The 20,923-nt window shown below is 39.5% G+C and overlaps 1 protein-coding gene and 1 long non-coding RNA gene across 13 annotated transcripts in view; both read left to right on the plus strand.

Annotated features, from left to right (window-relative positions):
• LOC116231127 (uncharacterized) overlaps positions 1 to 13,162 on the plus strand; it is a 47,835-nt gene extending 34,673 nt beyond the window's left edge. Inside the window, exons 4-6 of one of the 5 annotated variants that reach the window (XR_016466001.1) lie at positions 4,474 to 4,653; positions 7,397 to 7,518; positions 8,660 to 12,370. This is a non-coding gene — a long non-coding RNA (uncharacterized LOC116231127). The other 4 variants (XR_016466000.1, XR_016466004.1, XR_016466005.1 and 1 more) reach the window with 4 other exon arrangements.
• LOC116231128 (uncharacterized) overlaps positions 1 to 20,923 on the plus strand; it is a 196,266-nt gene that overhangs the window by 52,307 nt on the left and 123,036 nt on the right. The window lies entirely within an intron of this gene.

Below are 20,923 nucleotides of genomic sequence, written 5' to 3' on the forward strand. Positions count from 1 at the left end.
AGGTGCAGCCTAAAAGCAGAATAAAAACGTATACTACAGCTAGTTACCTAACCTCACTCTATCTACCCCAGTGGTGCATCACTGGTAATAGGACACAGTTAATCGGATACTGCCTTCATAGAGTAACTCTCAGGTTGCTTGTAAAGGTTGTCTGCTTCCTCATCTCTGGATATAAGATGATATATTGTGCTTAATGTGGGAGATACTGAACTTTGCTTCTCCAGCTCTCGTCAGATGGCTTAATACTGAGTAAGTCACACTATTAACTCAGCAAGTTCAGAGAAATGAAGATGCCAGGAAGAATCACTTTACATCATTAAAGGACTTAAGTGACATTAGCTTCCCCACCGATAAAACTGAGATCAGGTTTCCATGCGATGTCCAGTTTTGTTCCCTGCCTCTAATTATGTCTGTATTTTTAGCTAGGAGTTGATCTTAGTATGAGCCTCTGTGCACCAAATGCCAAAAGACACTTGGATCTCCAAAGTGTTCTTTAGCCATGCCTTAAAGAGAAGGGGCAAAGTTGGCTGAAAGAGTCAGATGACAGAAATTGAAAGGCTGCCTAGGAATTAATTATTATAATTGCACATAATGAGTTGCAATTTTCATGCTTGAGTTTCTTGAGATTTGTCTGCAAAAGTTTTAATGTTGACAGTTCTCATTTTAAGCTGCATACTTTCTTTTGTAAGTCAAGAAAAGTTTTCAAGTCAGTTTTGATGACAGTAGTGGAGATGGGATTTACTGGATGGAAGTGGTCAGCAGAAAACAACGTGTGGGGTAGTTAGATGGTGTCCAAACCAAGTTTTGGTTTGATTAGTGGAGCAGCATTCAGCATACAAGGATGAAGAAGTGTCCTGGGCACACAAGACTAATCAGCATCTCAGCTCATCTCTGCAGCAATGCAGAGGAATTGCTCTCTGTTGAAGGTCATTGAATACTAAGTACCGTGAGACTAGAGATGTGCTCTGAGTTAAGTTCTAGCACACGAAGATGATTAACACACAAGCTAAAACTCAAGCAGCTATAGTTTGCATGTACAAGTATACTATGCCTTACTTTCTCAGGGCTTTACCTATTATGTATGTTGTAGCCCTTGATCTTTGAATTTTTGATGGCAATGGAAGTAGAACTGATTAACAGCCTCATTATTTATATCTGTTAAGAGTTTATGTAGTGGAAATATTTTAGCCTTGATTTCATAGCCTGATTTTGCTCTTAGTGTTTAAGCTGTTGTTTAAGATTTTGTTAATACACTAATGTGAAATGGGTTGCTCAGGGAGAAGTGATGGAGTCCCTGTCAGTGGAGGTGATTAAAAGATGTGAGTTAACAGATGTGGCTTCATGATAAGACTTGGTAGGTCAGGTTGATTTTAGACTTGCTGAACTTAAAGACCTTTTCTAAGCTAAATGATTTCGTGATTCTAAGACAACTATTTCCAGGAAGTAAATGTAGATGGTGCTACCATAATCAGCTGACAAAGTTAATTGCTGAGATTACTGAAAGAAAAGGCCTGGGCGTCTACCATTCTTAATGTCTGTGGAGGTGTTGCACCCAGAGAAGGATTTCTTTCAAGTTTAGTTGCTGTATCCAGTCATAAATTCACTCAGCCATAATGTCATTGAGTCTTGTATCAGACCGGGTTGTGATATTAAACTAAGTACCCAGACAGAGGAGACAAGATGGTGCCATCCTTTTCATTGTGCAGAATGCTAATCTGGATCCACATAAGCATGTGTCATAAATACCATTCTGACAACACAACCTGGGTCTCTATGTAGTGTGATAATGAGCACAATTTGGAAGAGCTGCTTTATGAGGTGCAACTGCGTGCTGAAAGCCATGGAGAAGAAACAGATGGATAATTTTTTTTTGGTGTGAAACTGTCTTAGTGATGCCTTACCCATCTCTTTCTTTGCTTGACTTTGTTTCAAATTGCGTTTACAACTGATAAGGCATTTCTGAAGTGATTGTCTGTATTTGCATGAATTTTGGGACTTTTAAACAGACAAAAACAAATTAAAAGTTTGAAGGGACAAGTGTCTGAAGACTTGTACATTGGAGGGGCAGGACAAGGAGATTTTGTGTATACCATATATGCCCAAGCTGTTAGTTTTGTTTTTGTTGCCCCTTTTTTAAAGTAAAAAATATATATTAAAAAAAAAAAAAAACAAAAACATAAAAACAATTAAAAGAGCTTTTGTTACTTGTATACTTTAACTATACTATATAATTTCTACATGACCCATGACAATTTCTTTTCACTCAGTTTGGCTTCGACGAGCCAAAAGGTTGGACACCCACGTTTCATACCATGCAGAGAATGGACTGCTGGAAAGGCAAAATGTACAGACACACACAAACAATCCAACAAAACACGCAGGCAAGAAAGATCATCAGTTCAGATAAAAATATCCACTTCTTGCCTGCATGCAAGCCTGTACCTGCTTAGCTGACAGCCTCAGCATTTATCACCTTATGTAAGTTGATGTCACTTTTTTTAGGCCTTGTATATTGGTTTCAAAGTGACCTGCTGCCAAAGTGCTTATCAAAAGTATCTGTCCCATCTTCCTCTGTGGGCAGAGCTCACGAAGACCCTTTCCTATGTAGTTGCCATGGGCTATGCATGATAAGGGCTTTGAAAACAATAGCATGAGAGATTCTCCCTGATGCTGGAGGAGGTAGTTATCCCTGGCAGGCTGACAAAGAGATTCTGATGCTTCTCCCAGCATTACTTGATGTGGGAGAGAAGTCATTTTCTCTGACATGTCTCTGCTTGTTCCCATTGCTGGTCTCAGCATCCCAGTTAAGCACACATCTAAAATGCCAAAACCTGCCATTCAGCAAAAGCATTTGACCTCTTGCTGATAGCTGTGCATGGGACAGCACGTATGGCAATCAAATTGCTGTGTTTTTTCATTGCTGTTTTTTTTTCACCTCAATGTACTATCTATTTATTGGTGTAGATCTGTGACAAATGCATTTTCCCACTATACCTTAGATCACATCAAAGGCAATCTAGGGTTTAGGTTCCACAAGTGTAATGTTGTGTAGAACTTGCTAATTGGGAGACTTGATCAGGAAATACTCCAATTACTTGAAGTACTTGTTCAGGTTTCTTGCATATGCTTAATCTAATAGGAAGGTGTTTTGGCACTGAAGTTACTCTTCAGTGGCTTCACATACCCAGTGGGGCTAATTGCAGAGAAAGATGCCATTCAAAGCCATTGGGGCAGATTGGCCATGTCTGCAAAGATGGTTGGTTGTGAGGACAGGAGCAGGTTCCTTGCTGTGGTTATATAGGTTCTGTTGCAACTTGAGCTTGACAAGTTCTCCTTTACTGATGTCTGTGCTGCTTTGTGGGGCTGTCCAAACCCTAGGTTTTATCTGACATTGCATTACAGAAAGTGGGATATTTGGAGAAATCTGGCAGCCTCAAGGATTGCAAGGGCAAATAGGCCCTAGGGGAGTATAAAATAATAAAAATAGCAGCAGCCAGCAAAACATCAGCAGGCTGAAGAGTAGGTGAATGTCTCAGGCTTTGACAAACCCTCAAGACCTTCCTTCCCAGAGGCTTGTGCTGGCTGTCGTTTCCGGTCAACTAGATGGCTAGCAGCCCTAGTCCTCTCTGTTTCTTGTCTCTCTTCCTTTCTCATTTCCTCTTTTAATCTGGTGCAGAGAGCTAAGATGGTGCTAGCTGGGGTTTTCCAGCAGCCTGTGTGCACATGACAGTACCTTCTTTTTCCCTAGAAATCAGTGTCACGATAGTTAGGTACCACACATTTGATTTCTCACTAACCTATTAGCAGGGAACTGTTCTGGTCTTGCCCGGGTATATGTAAGAAATAAGCAGCAGTTGAAAAACATTGAGTCTTTTTAGATTTTGATACCCAAGTGCTACCTTTGTAACTAAAAAAAAAAAAAAACAGATGGTTTGGAAGTGTTCTTGGAAGTGTTATCTATTTGTTTCCCTTCAGCAGTAACCCTGTCACAACCTCAGATGGGCAGAGAAGGCTATTGGTGGCAAGGAGCAGTGTTTCTTTGTGTTGGAGTAGGCTGTAACCCCAACTGGAGGCAGCATTGGGAGAGCAGAGCTCTTACTTCATGTAGATGTTTTCCTTTCTGCTTGTTCGGAGATGCTGAAAGTCTGTCATGAACTTGAGAGGAGAAACCATGGAAATTAAAGATAGCAGTTTTGGTGCTTGGGTTAAAATATTTTTGGAGCGGTTTTACTGCCTTCCTTTCCAAACACTTCAGGATTACTTTATGAAGCAGCTCTTGAGAAGGGCTGACCTCACTGTAAAATAATGAATTGCATTATTTCTTTTTTTAATCTCATTCATTGATGTGTGTAGAGATGAGAGTGCAACAGCAAGCCCAATTAAACATGTAACGATCAATCAAAATCTTGTAGTAGTGTGGACAAATAGCATGTTACGTGCTAACAGCACTTATTGACTGGCTGTTTGCAGCAGATATGAGCTGGATACTAAAATGTGGAGGATTCCAAGGGAGATGTATGCTTGTGCAGCACATGCCCTCCTCTAGACTCTTTATCTGCAAAGCGAGCGTGTTATTCCTGAAACATAAATAAGGAGCAGATCAGTTAAAATGTATAAAGCACCTGGATTTATAGATGTAAACTAGAGTGTTTGGTAAGTAAATTTCTTCATGTTCTTTAAATATTAGTTTTCTGACAAAGTTTACTGAAAGCTCCATGGTAATTTTAATGAGAGCTATCAAAACTGGTTAATTAAATAACTGTTTATTATTGTAATAACACTTTACTATAAATTTGTGTGAAACTTAAAATATATTTTCTAAAATGTATTAAACAAGACATCACTTGAAGACTACAAGGGTATTAGCTAGTTTGATTTTACTTCTGTTTTAGTGAAATGGAATAATGAAGGCATCTCAGCTGTCTAGGAACGTGACACAAAATATCAAAACTACTGTCAGAAAGCAGGCCTGGTTGACTCCTCTATAAAACAAGCTATTTATTGAAGATGGCCACATTATGGGTGAACATGGCACAGTCCCACAGCTCCTGAGCTAGTTCAGTACAGAAGGACTGTGCAAGCAATCAGTTCTCTCAACAGTGATCAAAAGAGTTCAGGACTGAGTTTGAGCCAAGAGAGCCTCAAACAACAGCTCAGGATCAGACCTGGAATGAGAACACCTACATCTCAGTTTAGAAATAAATGCCCAGCTCTGAGCTGAAACGGGCCACAAAACACCCTAGGAAGCAGTGTAAGTGGAGGCCCCAGGTGAGCTGTTTAAGGCAACAAGTTTGTTACTGCCTTAACATCCACCACTGGAAGCTAGAAAATTATATTTGTTAAAGGAATTTGGCATGCAACTTCTCGAGCCTCTTCTGTATCTTCTCTATTTTTCAGTTGGAATTTTTTGTGCATGCTTTTCTGAGTGTTTGGTGGTTGTTTATGCTTTATATGGAACATAAGCCAACTGCAAATTGCAAAGGTGCTCTAAGTACCAGTTTGTAAATCCTTAGATCTAATGTCAAGCAATCATCTGCAATATCTCGCATGAGGGCAACTGTCTCCTGAACAATGTAATGATTAGACTGAAGATATCCTTTTCTGAAAGGAAGAAAGCACCAGCATATGACTGCGTTTTGGAAGAGGCCTACTTGTACAAAGCAAAAGAATGCAGCGAAGTTCAAGTCAAATGAAAGAATAAATAAATAGGCTCTTAACAGTGTGTTGTCTGAAGTTGCCTCTTTCAAAGAGAGAAACCTACAGTTTTAAGTGCTTTCTTCCTCCGCTAATCAAGTCTTTTAAATATTTTTAGATCTTTTCTCTGCAAAGCAGGTTTCTTTCTATTCTGACCAAAAAAAAATCTTGGCCCTCCTCCTGTGTAGGTGCTTGAATGTGACAATTTATGGAGCTCAGTTCCAGCCTGGCTTTCTAGCATTGTACTTATTCCTTTTAGTACTAGCTTTTTTCATAAAATTTTCAAAACTTTGGATATTACAGAGAAGTTGCCTAACAGCAAGAGATAAAACCCTTTTCCTTAATTCATACTTCCTCTTAAGGTGGTATTTTTTCTCTTAATCTCTTTAAGACTAAGTAACATTTAATCTGTGTTTAGTCTTAGATATTTTCTGTTTAGTGTTAGACTTCCTAGAATAACTGCCTTAAGTATTTATGTATGAACAATGCATGATCTCTACATAAAAACGTAGCAAATGGTTTTAGTTTTACTATTCCACAGTTATATTAAGCTAATCAGCTTATTAATCTGGCCACTGTTATGCGTCTCCACAGCAAACTCTTAAAAAAAAAAAAACACAACAGGAATGTTATTATGTTACAAGCAAAAATGAGTGTATTTCCTTTAAAGACTACTTTAATTTTTTTTTAAAGCGTTTTTTAATAAGCGTTTAAAGTCTGAACAACATTTTGAAAGTGGTATGGCTTTCAAATGAAATCAAAGAAGAAATTTCAGCTCCCAGTGGAAATATAAATGTGCACAGAATGAAAATCTAAAATTCCAATCATCAGTTCGTTTATTATAATCTTGCAATGCTTCTGTCGGTAGATCATAGAATCATAGAATCCTTGGAGTTGGAAGAGACCTTTAAAGAAAGACATCTAATCCAACTCCCCTGCAAGAACTGGGACATGCACAGCTACATCAGGTCGCCCAAGGCTTGTTCCACCCTTGCCTTGAAAGTCTCCAGGGATGAAGCATCAACCACATCTCTGGGCAAACTGTTCCAATGCCTCGCCACCCTCACTGTAATTACTTATAGAGAAACTGAAGATGCCATGGAATTATCCATGGGAGGGTGGAGTTATGAAAGATTAATCTAGCCTCAATATTATTCCTTAATTTTCTTTCTTTCAATAAATTAAGATATTCTTACGTGTCAACTTTTCAAAGTTCAGTTACTACTGACTGAACAGTCTGGATAATAAAAGGTAAATGGGGGGGAAAAAAAAGCTTTAATCATTCTGTGCAGTATTCTTCTTTCAAACCTGAAGCAGGATTTTCCTAATGAGATGAAAGGAGTCCTCCTACAACTGACTACAGAGTAAGGCAAACAACAAAAATCCAGCAGGCAAAGGCTGAAACAAACATCCTTCAGCCTAGGGGCAAAGTTTGCATGAGTAGTGAGATTTCTAAACAGTGAACAACCTTCTTCCTCTCCAGTCTCTCTGGCTCCTAAATTCTTTCTGTATCCCCCTCACGTGGGGGTGACCACATTACTCTAGAATGTTGGTTTCCTGGTTAGGACAGTTTGCAGCCCATTGCTCTGTGAGGTAAATAGTAAGATGCCTGGTCTTAGTGGTATGAATAAGAACTTGTATATTGCTCAGACTTTCATCCATAGCTTTGGACAGAAACTATGAAATCTTATGCCTCCAGCAGGGCCTACGCCATAGATTTTCACTCTGCCTTGAAGCAATGCTTCAGGAAAGTACTCTGCCCAGATCTGAAGACAAAAGAGCAGCAGGATCTACCAAATCTTATGGAATGTGAATTTCAGTCAAGTGAGTGACTGTGATAAAAAAATAATAATAAATCCAGTGTATGATGTGAACCCCTGGGGACACAGATGTTCCATGTCTTGGTTGTGCAGGTGTAGCTGGAGGATTTAACAGAAAAGGTATCACATTCCAGTGATGTTTTCCTCCAGCAATCTACAGCTGTGAAGTCTGGCCCTTTGCTGTAGGGCTGCATGGTTGTGGAGGGTGAGCAAGGCCAATGCTCAGCAGACCCAAAGGATTATTCATTTGCTACATGACTGGGTGCATCTTCCAGGCTCTTCAAGCCCACGTATTTTTGAAAGTCCTTATTGCCCTGTGCTTGTCACATTTCTAAGCAAACAGCATGCGATAGTCAGGCCTGCTGCCCTTCCTCTAGTGAATCATAGTGCTCATTTCACTGTGATCTGGAAGAGGGCAAATGAGGTTGGCCCAGAAAAAATATGTTAAATGGTCAGCCCAAAGGTCAGGCTGTTTTATCTGTTGTTGGTACAACTTCTGCTCCCAGGCTGGTTGCTTGTCATTTATTATTAGGAATGAGCTGGTAGGCATATTCTAAGATCCATATGTTCACAGGTCAATTATCAAAGTGCTTCATGAACATTTTGGCAAGTGATCTGTCCCAGTAAAACTGGGGTTGACAGCACTGGTTACTGTGGATAATTGCAGAAACTTGTGAGTATCCATGTGACTCTGCAGTCTCCAAGTGCAGTCAGCAGTGAGATATTTACCTCACTCCTGCAAAAAATGTCAATGGTACCTTTGAGTCTAGTCTATCCTTCCTTGATTTTTCCCAGAAACCATCAATTTTTCAGTTAATATTTATTTTTCCCCCCAACCTTATATGATTACTGAACAATGAATGTTCACATCATATTTGGATGTGAATTGGACCTCAAAAATTAGAGACCATACCTAGAAGACAAACTTCAAAAACAAGATGAGTCCCCCAGTAAACCATCTCTGCCTGTGTTCACTCATACATTTTTAATTTTCTCATGATTTTTAAAAGCTTAAATTTTTGTTGAATTACAAAGCTCTTCCAGGAGAGGCTTTAAAATGGTAGAAAAACTTCGGGTGGTAGTAGAACAGTTGACAGTTCTCCTCCCTCTGATCTTTATTCTCTTTGACACTTTCTTTGCTGCAGTGCATGTCCTTCTGTGAGGTGATGGAGAGGGATGAGGTTTTCTTCTGGACTGGGTCTCTGCTTTCTTCCAGCAGATTTCAGTCATTTAAAAGGCAAGCAATTCACTTAGCTCAGGGTTGGTTTACCTTTTTTGTTGCCAGCCACAGCCTGGTCCCCCTCCTGATTTAGGCCCTGGTATACTCTCAGTGAGTCACTGCATAGACAGATGATGGATATAGCTGCAAAACCCCTTCGTTTCCACTCTATAAATCATGCTATATTGTGTACACTTCCTGAATAGCAGCACACCAAACCAAGAGCAGCCAAGCTGTTTGGAGCATCAGATGTGTCAGCCTTGCATGCTGAGCTGATCTGTGGGGCTTTGCAAAGCTGCTTTAACTTGAAGCCAAACAACCTGCTGATGGTGCAAAGGGTCTGAATGCAGGACCTTTGTGTGTACTAAAAATGCTCTCTGTCCTCCAAAAATGAAAACATCTTTTCTATCCCAGTCTAAGTAAGCCCAGTTTCTCCACCCTCCGGTCTACCTTCCTTGCCTAAAATGTCAGTAAAAATTTCTGTGCAGTGAATTTCTAAGGAAAGTATAGCTGAAGGCCAGCAGTTCTTTGCAGGCAGCTTTAATCCTTAAGAGATGATCTGTACCTAAATCATTAGTGCTTAAATGAGTAATTTTCTCCTGGCCTTATTTGAAGTGCTGCACCAAGATGTAAATTAATACCTGAGTCAAGATTCTCCAAAGAACAATTTTAGTACGTGTAATTGTGTATGTGTGCATGCATACACATATATGTATTTGTTATTTTATGCCCACCTACTTTATCCACGCTGTTGAAATAACTCAGTTTTCTTAGTGATGAAACTAGAGAGTAGATTTCATTGTTTTTTTCTCTTCAGTATTTGGGGCAGTTGCGGGCAGCAGCTGTTATAACTACCTCCTGTCTTTGTATTGCTCATAAGTTTTTATGCTTCAGATGCTGTCGTAATCTTCACTGGTCTGATTTTTGGGTGTTCCTGTGTGAGTTAGGAGTTGAACTCAATGATCCTTTGAGTCTCTAACTTGGGATGTTCTATGATCTACTCCTTTCTCTTGATCTTACTTTTCCATTCCTGAAGACTGTTTGACTGAAATAGTATCTAGCAGTGACAGCAGATAGTAGAGGAGATTTAACAAATGTGTTTAAATCAAGAAGTACGTTGTTAAAGTTGCTCTCTCATATTAGAAGAGAATACATGGGTCACTGAATGAAGTTAATGGCCAATGCATTTAAAACAAATTAGAGGAGGTACTTCTCCATGTGGTGTGAAGTCAGCCTATGGAATTCATTACCATAGCAGGTCAGGAAGTCAAACGTTACCACCAGATTGAAAAATGTGCTGGATAATTTTATGGCTAATAATAACATTTGTAGCTATGGCTGTGGGAGTAGTGAGTGACAGTGTTCTCAATATGCACTGATGGTAGCAAGAACAGACATGCAGAACACCTATCTCTGGGTTCTGTTGAATGAAAATGCTGCTGCTTTCTGTTGTCATCCTGAGAGGTGCAGCGCAGGAATATCATAAAGCCATTAAGGTTGGAAAAGAGTGCTAAGATCATCAAGTCCAACCGTCAGCCCATCCCCACCATGCCTGCTAACCACATCCCTCAGTGCCACGTCTCCATGGTTCTTGAACACCTCCAGGTGTGGTGACTCCACCACATACCTGGGCCACCTGTTCTAAGTGCTTCATCACACTTCTGAGGAAGAAATTTTCTTTTAATATTCAGCCTGAAGGATCAACCCATGCTGCTGCTTGCTTTGGGTCTAGCAGGTTGCCTTTGCTCTTGTTTACTTGTGGGGAGTAAAGACTGAGGAAAAGCTAAAGCTGAATCTAAAGCAGCAAAGTTTGGACCATCCGAAGAATGTGTGTATATGCATCTTCACGCTTCTTGTGTGAGGACAGATGTGCTGACTGGAAGTGATGGCACAGTTCAGACCTGGGACAAGGGTAGAATTCTGCTGGAGTCCTGAACCAGCTGCTGCTAAGGACAAACCAACAAATCCTGCAGTGGTCAGATATGTTCCCACTGGCAGAGTTTCTTACTGTTCATCGCTGAAAGTAAATAACCTCCTTTTCCATTTCCCAAAGGGCAAATATAATGTCCGAGAGAGGCATCTAGAACCATACCAGTAGGTTACTGCCTGCATAACAGGCTCCTCAAGTGGAGAGGTGATGGAAAATTTCTTCGTATCCTCCTCTTCTCTCCCATGTGCAGTTTTTTCTTTTCTTTCCTTTTTTTTCCCAGTTTCTTTTTAACCCACATTGCTCTGTTCTCAGGTTTCTGTTTGGTGTGTAAGTTAAGTGACAAGTTTGGGAGAAGAAAAACAAAAATGCTGCTGTCATCCAGGGACATAACTCAATCTCAGTGTGCAAAAATAGCTTGATAAACTACTGGATTTTGTGGGTTCAGTTCAGCTCTCCAGCTTTTCAGCATAGACATTAAGGGAATTTAGTAATGTATCTGCTGACCAGAGTGGGCTTGCTTTTTGTTTTCTGTGTCAGTGGGGCTATAGAAGACTTACCTACAGTACAGCCGCAGTGACATCTACTTATCATGCTGAAATCGAGAGCTGTGTGACTCTCTTAATCTGAGGTGAAGCGCCCCAGATGGAGCCCAGCAGCTGAGAATCCATAATGTAGTCAAAACAACTGAAGTAATTGGAAGATATTTAAAATATTTGGATATCTCAAACGCACGGGGATTGAAATGTCTTTCAAATCACAGCTGCAAGCCAAGGTGTCTGGTTTTCAGTGTTCCTGGAGGTCATGATTTTCTTTCTTTTATGCTTTCTTAATAAGTATGTTAGAGCACTGAAGTTTTTCTTTAACAGTTTGACAGGATGAACTCTGCCAGGCCTATGGAGTCAGGCAAATATTTTAACTCAATCAGATTTCTGGATGACCAGAGAATGCTCTTAATCTCAGGAATCACACAGCTTGTGCAAATGCATATACAACCACATCTTGTATAAACCATTCAGTAGGAAAGGATGGAACATCAATAAATCAGGGCAAAGCAGCTGCTTCTGTCATGGGAAATTAGGGATTTGTGGAAAACTTGTTAGGGCAACTTTGTTACAATGCTAATATCTGCTCTATTGCATAATAATTTCTGTGCCGTTATACGTGGAATCAGTTTGCATCTGTATGATATAGCAACCTCATCAAAATACCTCCATGTTCTTATGAATACCTAGAATCCAAAGAAATGTTCCTGTGATCTCAGACCTATATTTTCTCTGAAAGAGTCCTGCTCAGTACCTTCAGATAGAATTCATTCTCCTTGTTTACTTACATGTGACCCTGATGCACTGGAAATAGTTCCTCAGCTCAGTTCACCCACTTACTCCTCCCATGCTTGACAGTCTATTCCCTGTCCTTCCACAATTCTTTGTGGAGTTTGTTGGGTGAAAGATAAGCTGGGATCTCAGTATTAATATCCTGCATGGTCTTTCTTGGTAATAGGTAATAGATAAGGACCTAATGCTGATCCATAGGATCAGACCACACAAATGCTCCCCTGACACCTTTGGAGCTGTTTCAAGACTAATGCATAATAACAATTGGGAACTGAATACTGTTATGCTACCTGGGCATAATAGTGATGAGGCAGAACTGTTGTCTCAAATGGAAGAAACACAATTAGTTAAAGAGGTTCTGCAGCATTAACAATTGTTTCGTAGGTCAGAGCTGAAACACTAAGCTTCATCAAGTCAAACAGAAAACTCAGAGTGCAGAAACCAACAGAGAACAGATGCAGTCTGCAAAAGAATGTGCTACAGAGCAGAAGGTGTGACCTGTGGGGCTACATCCACTCCCAGCGTTTAGCATCACTGCTTCAGGGAAGGAGTATGGTGACCTTTAGCTCTCCCAAGCCCTATTCCTTACTGTGAACTTCAAAACATTTCCATTTGGAAACTTAATATTTTTGCAGTATATGGTTTTGTTTTGTTTTCCGTCTTCCTTGTTTACTTTTTGGTTTTTTTTTTTCCCCTGGAGCTGCTGGGCTCTTATTAGTCCAAACTGTCCACCCTTGGGAAAGCTTGAGACAGATGCTGTTTTGTTTTGTTTTCCTGCAACGTAAGCTGTTTTCAGTGTGTTAAATGCATAATAACTCCAATCACTTAAATCACCTGTTCCTTGGCATAGTTTGTATGAGTTCATTTTGTAAGCAGTGAGTTACAGAGCTCTAATACTTGCATTGCTATTAGTTGTACCATCAACAGACGTTCCTGTATTTTAATGATTCCTGTATCTAGCTTGCTCTCATAGGAGTAGTGCTTACAAAGTGTCTTGAAACATTAAAACTGAAGTACCAAATCAGAGTCAAGTTCCACAAAATCTACTTAACAGGTGACAAATGTGTAAGAATGTCCTGTGACTTCCAAATTTTTTATTTATAACTAGAAATTAGGTCCAAGTATGACACTTAATCTCTCTTTCAGTTTTTCTTACTCTGAACAATGATATTCTGAAGATTCAGTGTCCAGGTCTGGAGTCCCCAGTACAAGAAAGAGAGCTGTTGGACAGTGTCCAGAGGAGAGCCATGAAGATGATCAGGGGACTAGAGCACCTTCCCTACAAAGGCAGGCTGAGGGAGCTGGGCTTGTTCAGCCATTAGAAAAGAAGGCTGCAGGGTAACCTCATGGCAGCCTTTCAGTATCTAAAGGGAGACTACAAACAGGAGGGGAATCAACTCTTTGAAAGAGTAGATAACTGCAGGACAAGGAGAAATGGTTTTAAGTTGAGGGAGGGGAGATTGAGGTTGGATGTCAAGGGGAAGTTTTTGACAGAGAGAGTGGTGAGGTGCTGGAACAGGCTGCCCAGAGAGGCTGTGGATGCCCTGTCCCTGGAAGTGTCCAAGGCTAGATTAGATGGAGCCCTGGGCAGCCTGGTCTAGTATTGAATGTGGAGGTTGGTGGCCCTGCATGTGGCAGGGGGCTTGGAGATTCATGATCTTTGAGGTCCCTTTCAATCCTGGCCATTCTGTGATTCTTAGCAATGACATGAATTTTGAAATTCCTTGAAGCACTTGGCTTGAAGGATTTCTTCTGTTATTTTTATTGATTGCTTATGCTTTGGGTCAGAAAATACTTCCATTTCTAAATTCTGAATTCTGTTTATCAAAGCCCTCAGCCGCTCTTCAGGTTCCTCACTCTGTCAACTTTTCCCTGTTTCAGCAAGTTTGTACCTCTCCTTGCTAATGGGATTTATTTAAGTTCATGCAAATTGCTATTTAAGCTTAACCTTTTAAAAATCCTAAGCATAATAACTGGCAGTGACATTAATGTCTTAAAAAAAAAAAAAAAAGTTATGAAAATCCCCACCTTCTTTTGCAGTTGTTATTTACATTATTCCCTGAAGTACATATAATAAGGTATTAAAAACTGGTAAGGTTGTCAACCGAGATTCACTCATCTGACATTTTTGTCACCTCAAATAACTTTGTTGTTTGTGCTCTAGCTCAAATTTCAACATGTTGCTGGTTAATTTGCCAGTCACTCAGATGATTTCATAATGAATTTATCAACATTTTCAATAGTACAGTGTCATGACATCAGAAAGGAGTTACGGCTATGCTCACACTTGATTGTTTTTATCAAATGTGACATACAAAAACACAGATGCAATTTCAAACCTTTTCCCCCCTTCCTCAGTGAAGACATAAATAAAACTCCTTTTCAGGCACACTGATAATGTAGGCACTTGAAAGCATTGTAATGTTTATGATGTACAAGTGTATCATAAAAATCAATGATAAATCAGGCAAAATGGAAGACCTGTCGAGTGAAATTTATCAGTAAGATGCACCAACTCATTCAAAAACCATTACATTTGCAAACTTGAAATGCTTTGGGAACAAAAGAGGAGACCTGGAGGCCCAGAAAGATGTTCTGTAACCAATATCTGTGCCATGTTGTTTGTAGACACAAGGGTATGAAAGTGTTTAAAAACTTTAGCTCGTTGCTACAACTAACTTCTAACTGAAGAAATGATCCAATAACAAAGCTAGAAGAGAGCAACTAATTGCTGTCAGTGAAACCAAGCCAAGTTGTGGTGAAGGATTTTGTAACAAAAGGTAGTTTTCAGTGTAGCCTAAATAGCATTGTGAATCCTTACCTATTCATGGTCATACATATATCTGCCTAGCAGAGTTATTTCTGCAGTGATTCAAAATACTTATGTGTCTGGAGAGTGGTTGTCGTATGTTATTCAAGGCAGGTTCAAGAGTGTTTTTCATCTGTTTGCTATCAGGGAGAAGCAGCAATTGAATGGAAAGGACTCTGAGAAACAGGGCCATGGCTACTGTATGAAATTTTGGTCACTGATTTGGTGCTTTTTTTTTTTTTTTACTTTATTCTTCAGTGATTCCCAGCATGCAAACATACATGCAAACATACTCTATGTCCTATAAATCCGAATTTCACTTTCCTGTAACTTTATTCATGACTGTAGCAAGAGAGTTAATAATTTGACTCCACATTGCCAAATGACTATCGCATTGCAGAAAACTGTCCTCTTATGTGATTCTTGACAACTTGTAACCACCCGGAGGCCATCCTGAAGCACCAACTCAGGCACACCACGTGAGAATTCAACAGATCCAGTAGATAGAGAACAGTCTTCTCAGTCTTAACCCACTCTTAGAAGGGAGACATACTGTTTTGCGAATCAGGATGTTTTGGATTCTCTCATTTGTTCATGGTTCATGATTTGTAGTTGCTGGGGTCATGCTCTCATCTAGCAAGGAGAAGATTATGTGTTCTGGATGAATAAGTCACTGCTAAATCTTTTATATAAATGTATATGTACGTATGTATATTTAGGCACAGGAAACTTTTTCTGTTTGTATTTGTTAAGGAGGTTGTTAAGGTAATGAGTTCTCCAGTCTCAATACGCAAATACTAGTTAAAATACACAATTTTTTTTGTGAGTCTCATGGTTGTTAGTTTTCTGAAACAAAAATTTCATTTTGTATTTGGCTGCTTGAAGTGCTTTATGAGAATTTCAGTGTGTGAGAATAAGGAGAAATATCTTTGCTGCTTAGAGGATTGTTACTTACTCTTTGGGTTCCTTTTGCTTTTGGGATCAACTCTAGTTTTTGAAAGCTTCTATTGTTAGGAAAGTTCACATCTTGCATGGTTGTTTATATTACACCACAGTAAGTTTACAATTTCAGCAGTCATTAGCAGTGCCAAAACCTGTCTCCAGCATGAAAGAGTAGCATCAAAACAGATTTTGGCAACCTAGTGCACCAAGGGGAATTGTTCCTCTGCAGAGGACAGCAAGTAGGTCATCACATTACGTCCCATTGAAATAGCCAGGAGTAGCATTTACAATAGGCTCAAGCTTCGGTAGAGGCAATGGGACTTAATACCAGAGACCCATGAGAGCAATCCTACTCTACTGGTTATGCTTTAGCAAAACCTCCTCATGGCCTTTTCTACTGAATTTTCCCTTCCAGAGAAGGGAGAGGGAGGAGGGTTGCTGTATGCTTAGGAGGAGCTACTGATCAGCAGATTTTATGAGCACATATTTCACATTCTTTATTTCTTCCCTTGACCCATTCTAGCAGCTGAAATATTTATGTGCATCTCACCATGCACAAGAAATGAGACTAGTGGACCACGTAGATTTGTTTCCGAGTGAGTAGCAAAGGGATGGAAGAAGAAAGGTGTGGTGTGAGTAAATTATTAAGCTGAATGAAAAACCAGTGACATCTTTTATCAGATGCCATTATTGTGTACCTCAAAGTGTCAGGAAAAAGACATCTAAAACATTTGGTGTATTCTGGTGAATGATGAAACGCGCTTTTTCTGGAAGTGCTGAGATGAAGGAATCACTAGTTAAATAAAATCAAGCATGAGGCATGGACTAGAGCTCAAATCAAGATTATTCACATGGCTGAGCCCATTAAGAGCCTTGCTCTTAATAACTAAGCCTGTTTGTTTTTTGAGATTATGTATAGAAATTTGATGAAGCCAAAGAAATTAAATGTACTCCTAACATGATACTAACCATCTGTGCAGCCTTTCTGAGGTGTGCTCTGGATCAGCTCAAGAGACGTGGCTGGGTTTTACCTACTTTCTTTCTCCATGGTATCTTCGTTTGTACCTTTAAGCTTTGTTTTGTTCTGCCAACCACTTATCTTGGCTCAGGAACCTTCTTGAGATTTGTAGGAGGCCAAAGTTTCCTTACTTATTTGCTATGTGAACATGTTTTATCAGTAACATTGTTAGAGAGGATGCGCTGTCTGCAACGTATTCCTGCTTCTGGGACTCTTATGCTTGGAGAAGAGAAGGCTCCCAGGAGACCTTATAGCAGCTTTCCAGTCCAGGAAAGCTAGGGATGAACTGTTTATAAGGGCAGGGAAACAGGATGAGGGTAAATGGTTTTAAACTGGAAGATAATAGATTTAGATTAGATATTAGGATATCTATTAGGAATTAGATATTCTTTGCTGTCAGGGTGGTGAGACGCTGGAACAGCTTGCCCTGAGAGGCTGTAGATGCCCCCTCCCTGGAAGCACTCAAGGCCCAGCTGGATGGGGCTTTAAGCAACCTGGTCTAGAGGGAGGTGTCCCTGCCTATAGCAGGGGGTTGGAACTAGATGGTCTTAAAGGCCCTTTTCAATCCAAACCATTCTATGATTCTGGATAACTTTCTGAAATTGAAAGAAAGACAAGACTACAGGAAGAAAAGAGCATATAAACTAGAAGTGCTTCTCTTCAAAGGCCTCAAAGACATTTCACAGAAGCTCACAGCAGCACTACACATCTTGATAAACTCAGATTACTTTTCATTTGCTGTGCTTATGGCCCAAACAGTGGTTTGGTCTCACTAGATCCGTGTATGATAGCAGATGCATAAGGTTGGTGCCTTCACTACACCTTAAAATAAGAGAAGGGTAAAAGTGCTGTGGCTTATCAGAGAGGATAGATGAATGCTTAAGAATAAATACCCCAAATTCATCCTCAAAGGCACCAGGAAGATGTTTTCTCAGACACTAGATACAGTTGCAGCTGTTTAAACAGTTACCACGCACCAGCTTGGTCATAGTACAATTGTGCATGCATGCAGGCAAATATAAAGTAAAGCTAAGTGTATGTTTAGATAAACTTAGATTTGCTAGTGATTAAAGAGGATTACTTTAAATTGTTTCAGATGATAGGAGCTGAGTGTGCACACGAACAGTTGTGCTCAGGTGGTACTTGGTAACTCCTAAACATGCTAACGTAATGAGTCCTTGCCTGTGATACCAGAATAAAAGTACATCACTAGAATTAAAATCTCCCGAATTGTCTTGCTTGATAAGGGAAAACATTTCCCAAGACAAGAAAATGAACTTGATGGATTTACTGCTGCAAGTTATCCTTGTAGTAATAAGAAGCTTAACGGGATCCAACAAAGGATTAGACATTTATTTGAATAGTACAACAGTCTGAAGTTATTCTAATGTCAAACAAAATGCTAAGTGAGATAATTTTTTTTAAACATGCAAAAACTAGAGAACTAGAAAGGATGATTTAGCAGAATAGTTCCCTGCAGATAATCCTCTATTTTGGAAGATATCTGCCTGTTGGAAACTGGCATTAATTAAAGCTTAAACATCTCATGGTAACTCCCATGGACTGATATATGTTCTGCTCCAAACAGGGCATCTGAATCATGCACAGTTTGTCTCTTTATTCCTCTAATTTTCTTCTTCAGAACAGAAGTTACTTTAAATATCCAACTGGGTTGATAGGCACATGTCCATGCAGGGGCTATTCTTGTACTGGAAATAATCCTGTCTAGGAAGTCTCTTTTTGGCTTTTATTGATTCTGTATTGGGAAGGCAAAGACTCATGTAAAGGGAGGTGTGTTGCTGTGCAGGACACCCTGTGTCAGTAGCTCTTCTTCTGGCTTATTCCTGATGCTCCTGCTTAGCTACTAAACATCTAGGTCCAAATGCTACCAGGATCTGTCACAAAGTGCCCTTTGCAGCACTTGAAAGAGGCCCCCTCAGCCAGTCTGTGGGAATGGCACATGTGCTGTCTGTACTTCAGAGAGAACAGCTGGAGTGACAGGAGCATTTTCAAGGCAGAATCTTGTGAGGATTTGGTTAACTTCCAGATGTTAGTGAACGTGTACAAACTGAGGTTTTGTCCAAAGCAAGGGAAAACAATTGCTTAACCAGACAGACATCCTCATTCTTTTTTAAAAACTGGCCTCAGTTACTTAGAAATGGATGCTATTCTCACCCTTCCCTTATATGCTGGGAGGCACTTGGTGTGGAAAACACATCTGTGGGATATAACATTTAGATGCAAAAGAAAATATACGTCTAAAATAGAAGGGCATCTGACCAAGTGCGTTTCATGTCTTGCAGTCTGTTCTTGAGTCAGCATGTTTGTGTTCCACATTAACAAGTAAAATGGGTCTAGCTCTACAGGGGCTGCTAAAGCTGATGGCTAAGTTTGTCACAAGTGGAAGTTTTCTCCACTCAGGATGGGAGCATTCAGTAGCTGAACCTGAACTTCAGCAAAACCTCCACAGTAGGTAAAAGTATTTGCCCTCTTTATGTGGGGACATCACTTAAGACAATAGGTTTTGCTACCAAACATGATCCAAATTTTGTCAATTGTCGACAATAATAAAGTCATTCTCTCTAGCATAAACTGATCATAATCCCATGTTCTTTGTCTAGTCTGAGCAGGTTATCAGTTGCAGTGTGAATACTCTCTTTCTTAATTGCCCTGGTGTATTTGCCAAATCCAAAGCAGCAAAGCAAAGACAAATCTTCAAACAAGATTTATAATGTAATGTGGACTTGCAAGCAAGAGTTCTTGGGAAATTGTTGCTTCACCACTCAAGAATGTAACAGTAATTAAAAGCTTATTAGGGATAGTTTCTAATGAGAGTCTGAAATATTATTTTAATTTAGAAACCCAAGTAATCTTTTACTTTCTGGTATTTAAGTATGATTTTGTTATATAACAAAAAATGTTTGAGTTACCAACTAGGCCAGAAATGTGTACATATTGGAAATTGTTTTTAGTAAATGGATGTTTGAATTTAACAGACTGAGATCTACCAGTTACCCTTTATTTGTAGCTTAGACGTGGATGAGTATAGCTTTCTCTGTAGCGAGGGTCTATGACCAAAAGTCAATGAAATCTGTTGACAGGTTGAATCGTTAGTTTTCTTGGCATGAATTCATCATCTTGGAGAACACAATAAAAAAGCTGTTCTAAGTTAAATGATATGGAACAAATGCAAAGAGATATGTGTGATTTCTGAAGGAGAAAATTTGATGTGAAAAGTCTCATAACTTTACAAAATATGAGTCCTAGACAGCCATTTCAGATGACACTGTGATATTCTCCTCCTGCTGAAAAATGACTAGCATTGGAGTGTTTGCTGTTCCCCAGAGTGATGAAAATGGTTCAGGAATCATACACACACACACACGCACACACACTCTTCTGTCCAACTAAATGTCATAACACACATGGTGATGCAGAAAGTTGTATTTAATAAAAAAAAAATCTGTTTTTGTGTGGTTACAGATAATTTTAAAAGAAACAACAATATAGCCAAAATCCTAAATGAAGTGTTTCCAAAATACTCCCTTTCCTTTTTTTTCTTTCCAGCTGATTTTTCCCTCTTTATTTTTTTTTTCAGTGAGCACCAGCAAAGATTGCTCAGTGCTGTGCAATTCTAACAGTTAACACCTTTATCCAAAGCCAGAAGATGATCAAACTGTTAAAGCTCCTTTAGCAACAGACCATCTTCTCAGCTCATTAGCTTTATGTGCAGAATGTAACTCAGATTTTCAGACTTTGGCTTCTAGAAACTTTTTTCTACCATTTTTCAATGTTTGACAGCTCTTGGCTTAATAGTCTGAACTTAAAGAGTTTGCAAACCTGAGCTATTTTCTTTTGACTCTACTTTTCTTCCCAGTGTAATACAGTATGGTTATTTTACAACATATAAATGTGAATCTGTCCATAATGTTTGTAGAAGACAAAATAGCTGTTAATTTATGGGAAGATTCCACTAGATCCATTGCATGCGTTCTCTGAAAAAAACAGGAAGTATTTGGACCTTGCCTGTAAGTTGTTCAAACAGGGGTTTAATTCACTCAAATGGTAAATATATCAATGTGAATTAAGAGACTGGGGGAACCTGGGAATAGAAAAAAGAGAGAAGGTGAGTGTGTGAGGGACAGATTAGAAATAAT

The sequence above is a fragment of the Phasianus colchicus genome, chromosome 4, assembly GCF_987193195.1.
Source record: "Phasianus colchicus chromosome 4, bPhaCol1.hap1.1, whole genome shotgun sequence".
Taxonomy (NCBI): domain Eukaryota; kingdom Metazoa; phylum Chordata; class Aves; order Galliformes; family Phasianidae; genus Phasianus; species Phasianus colchicus.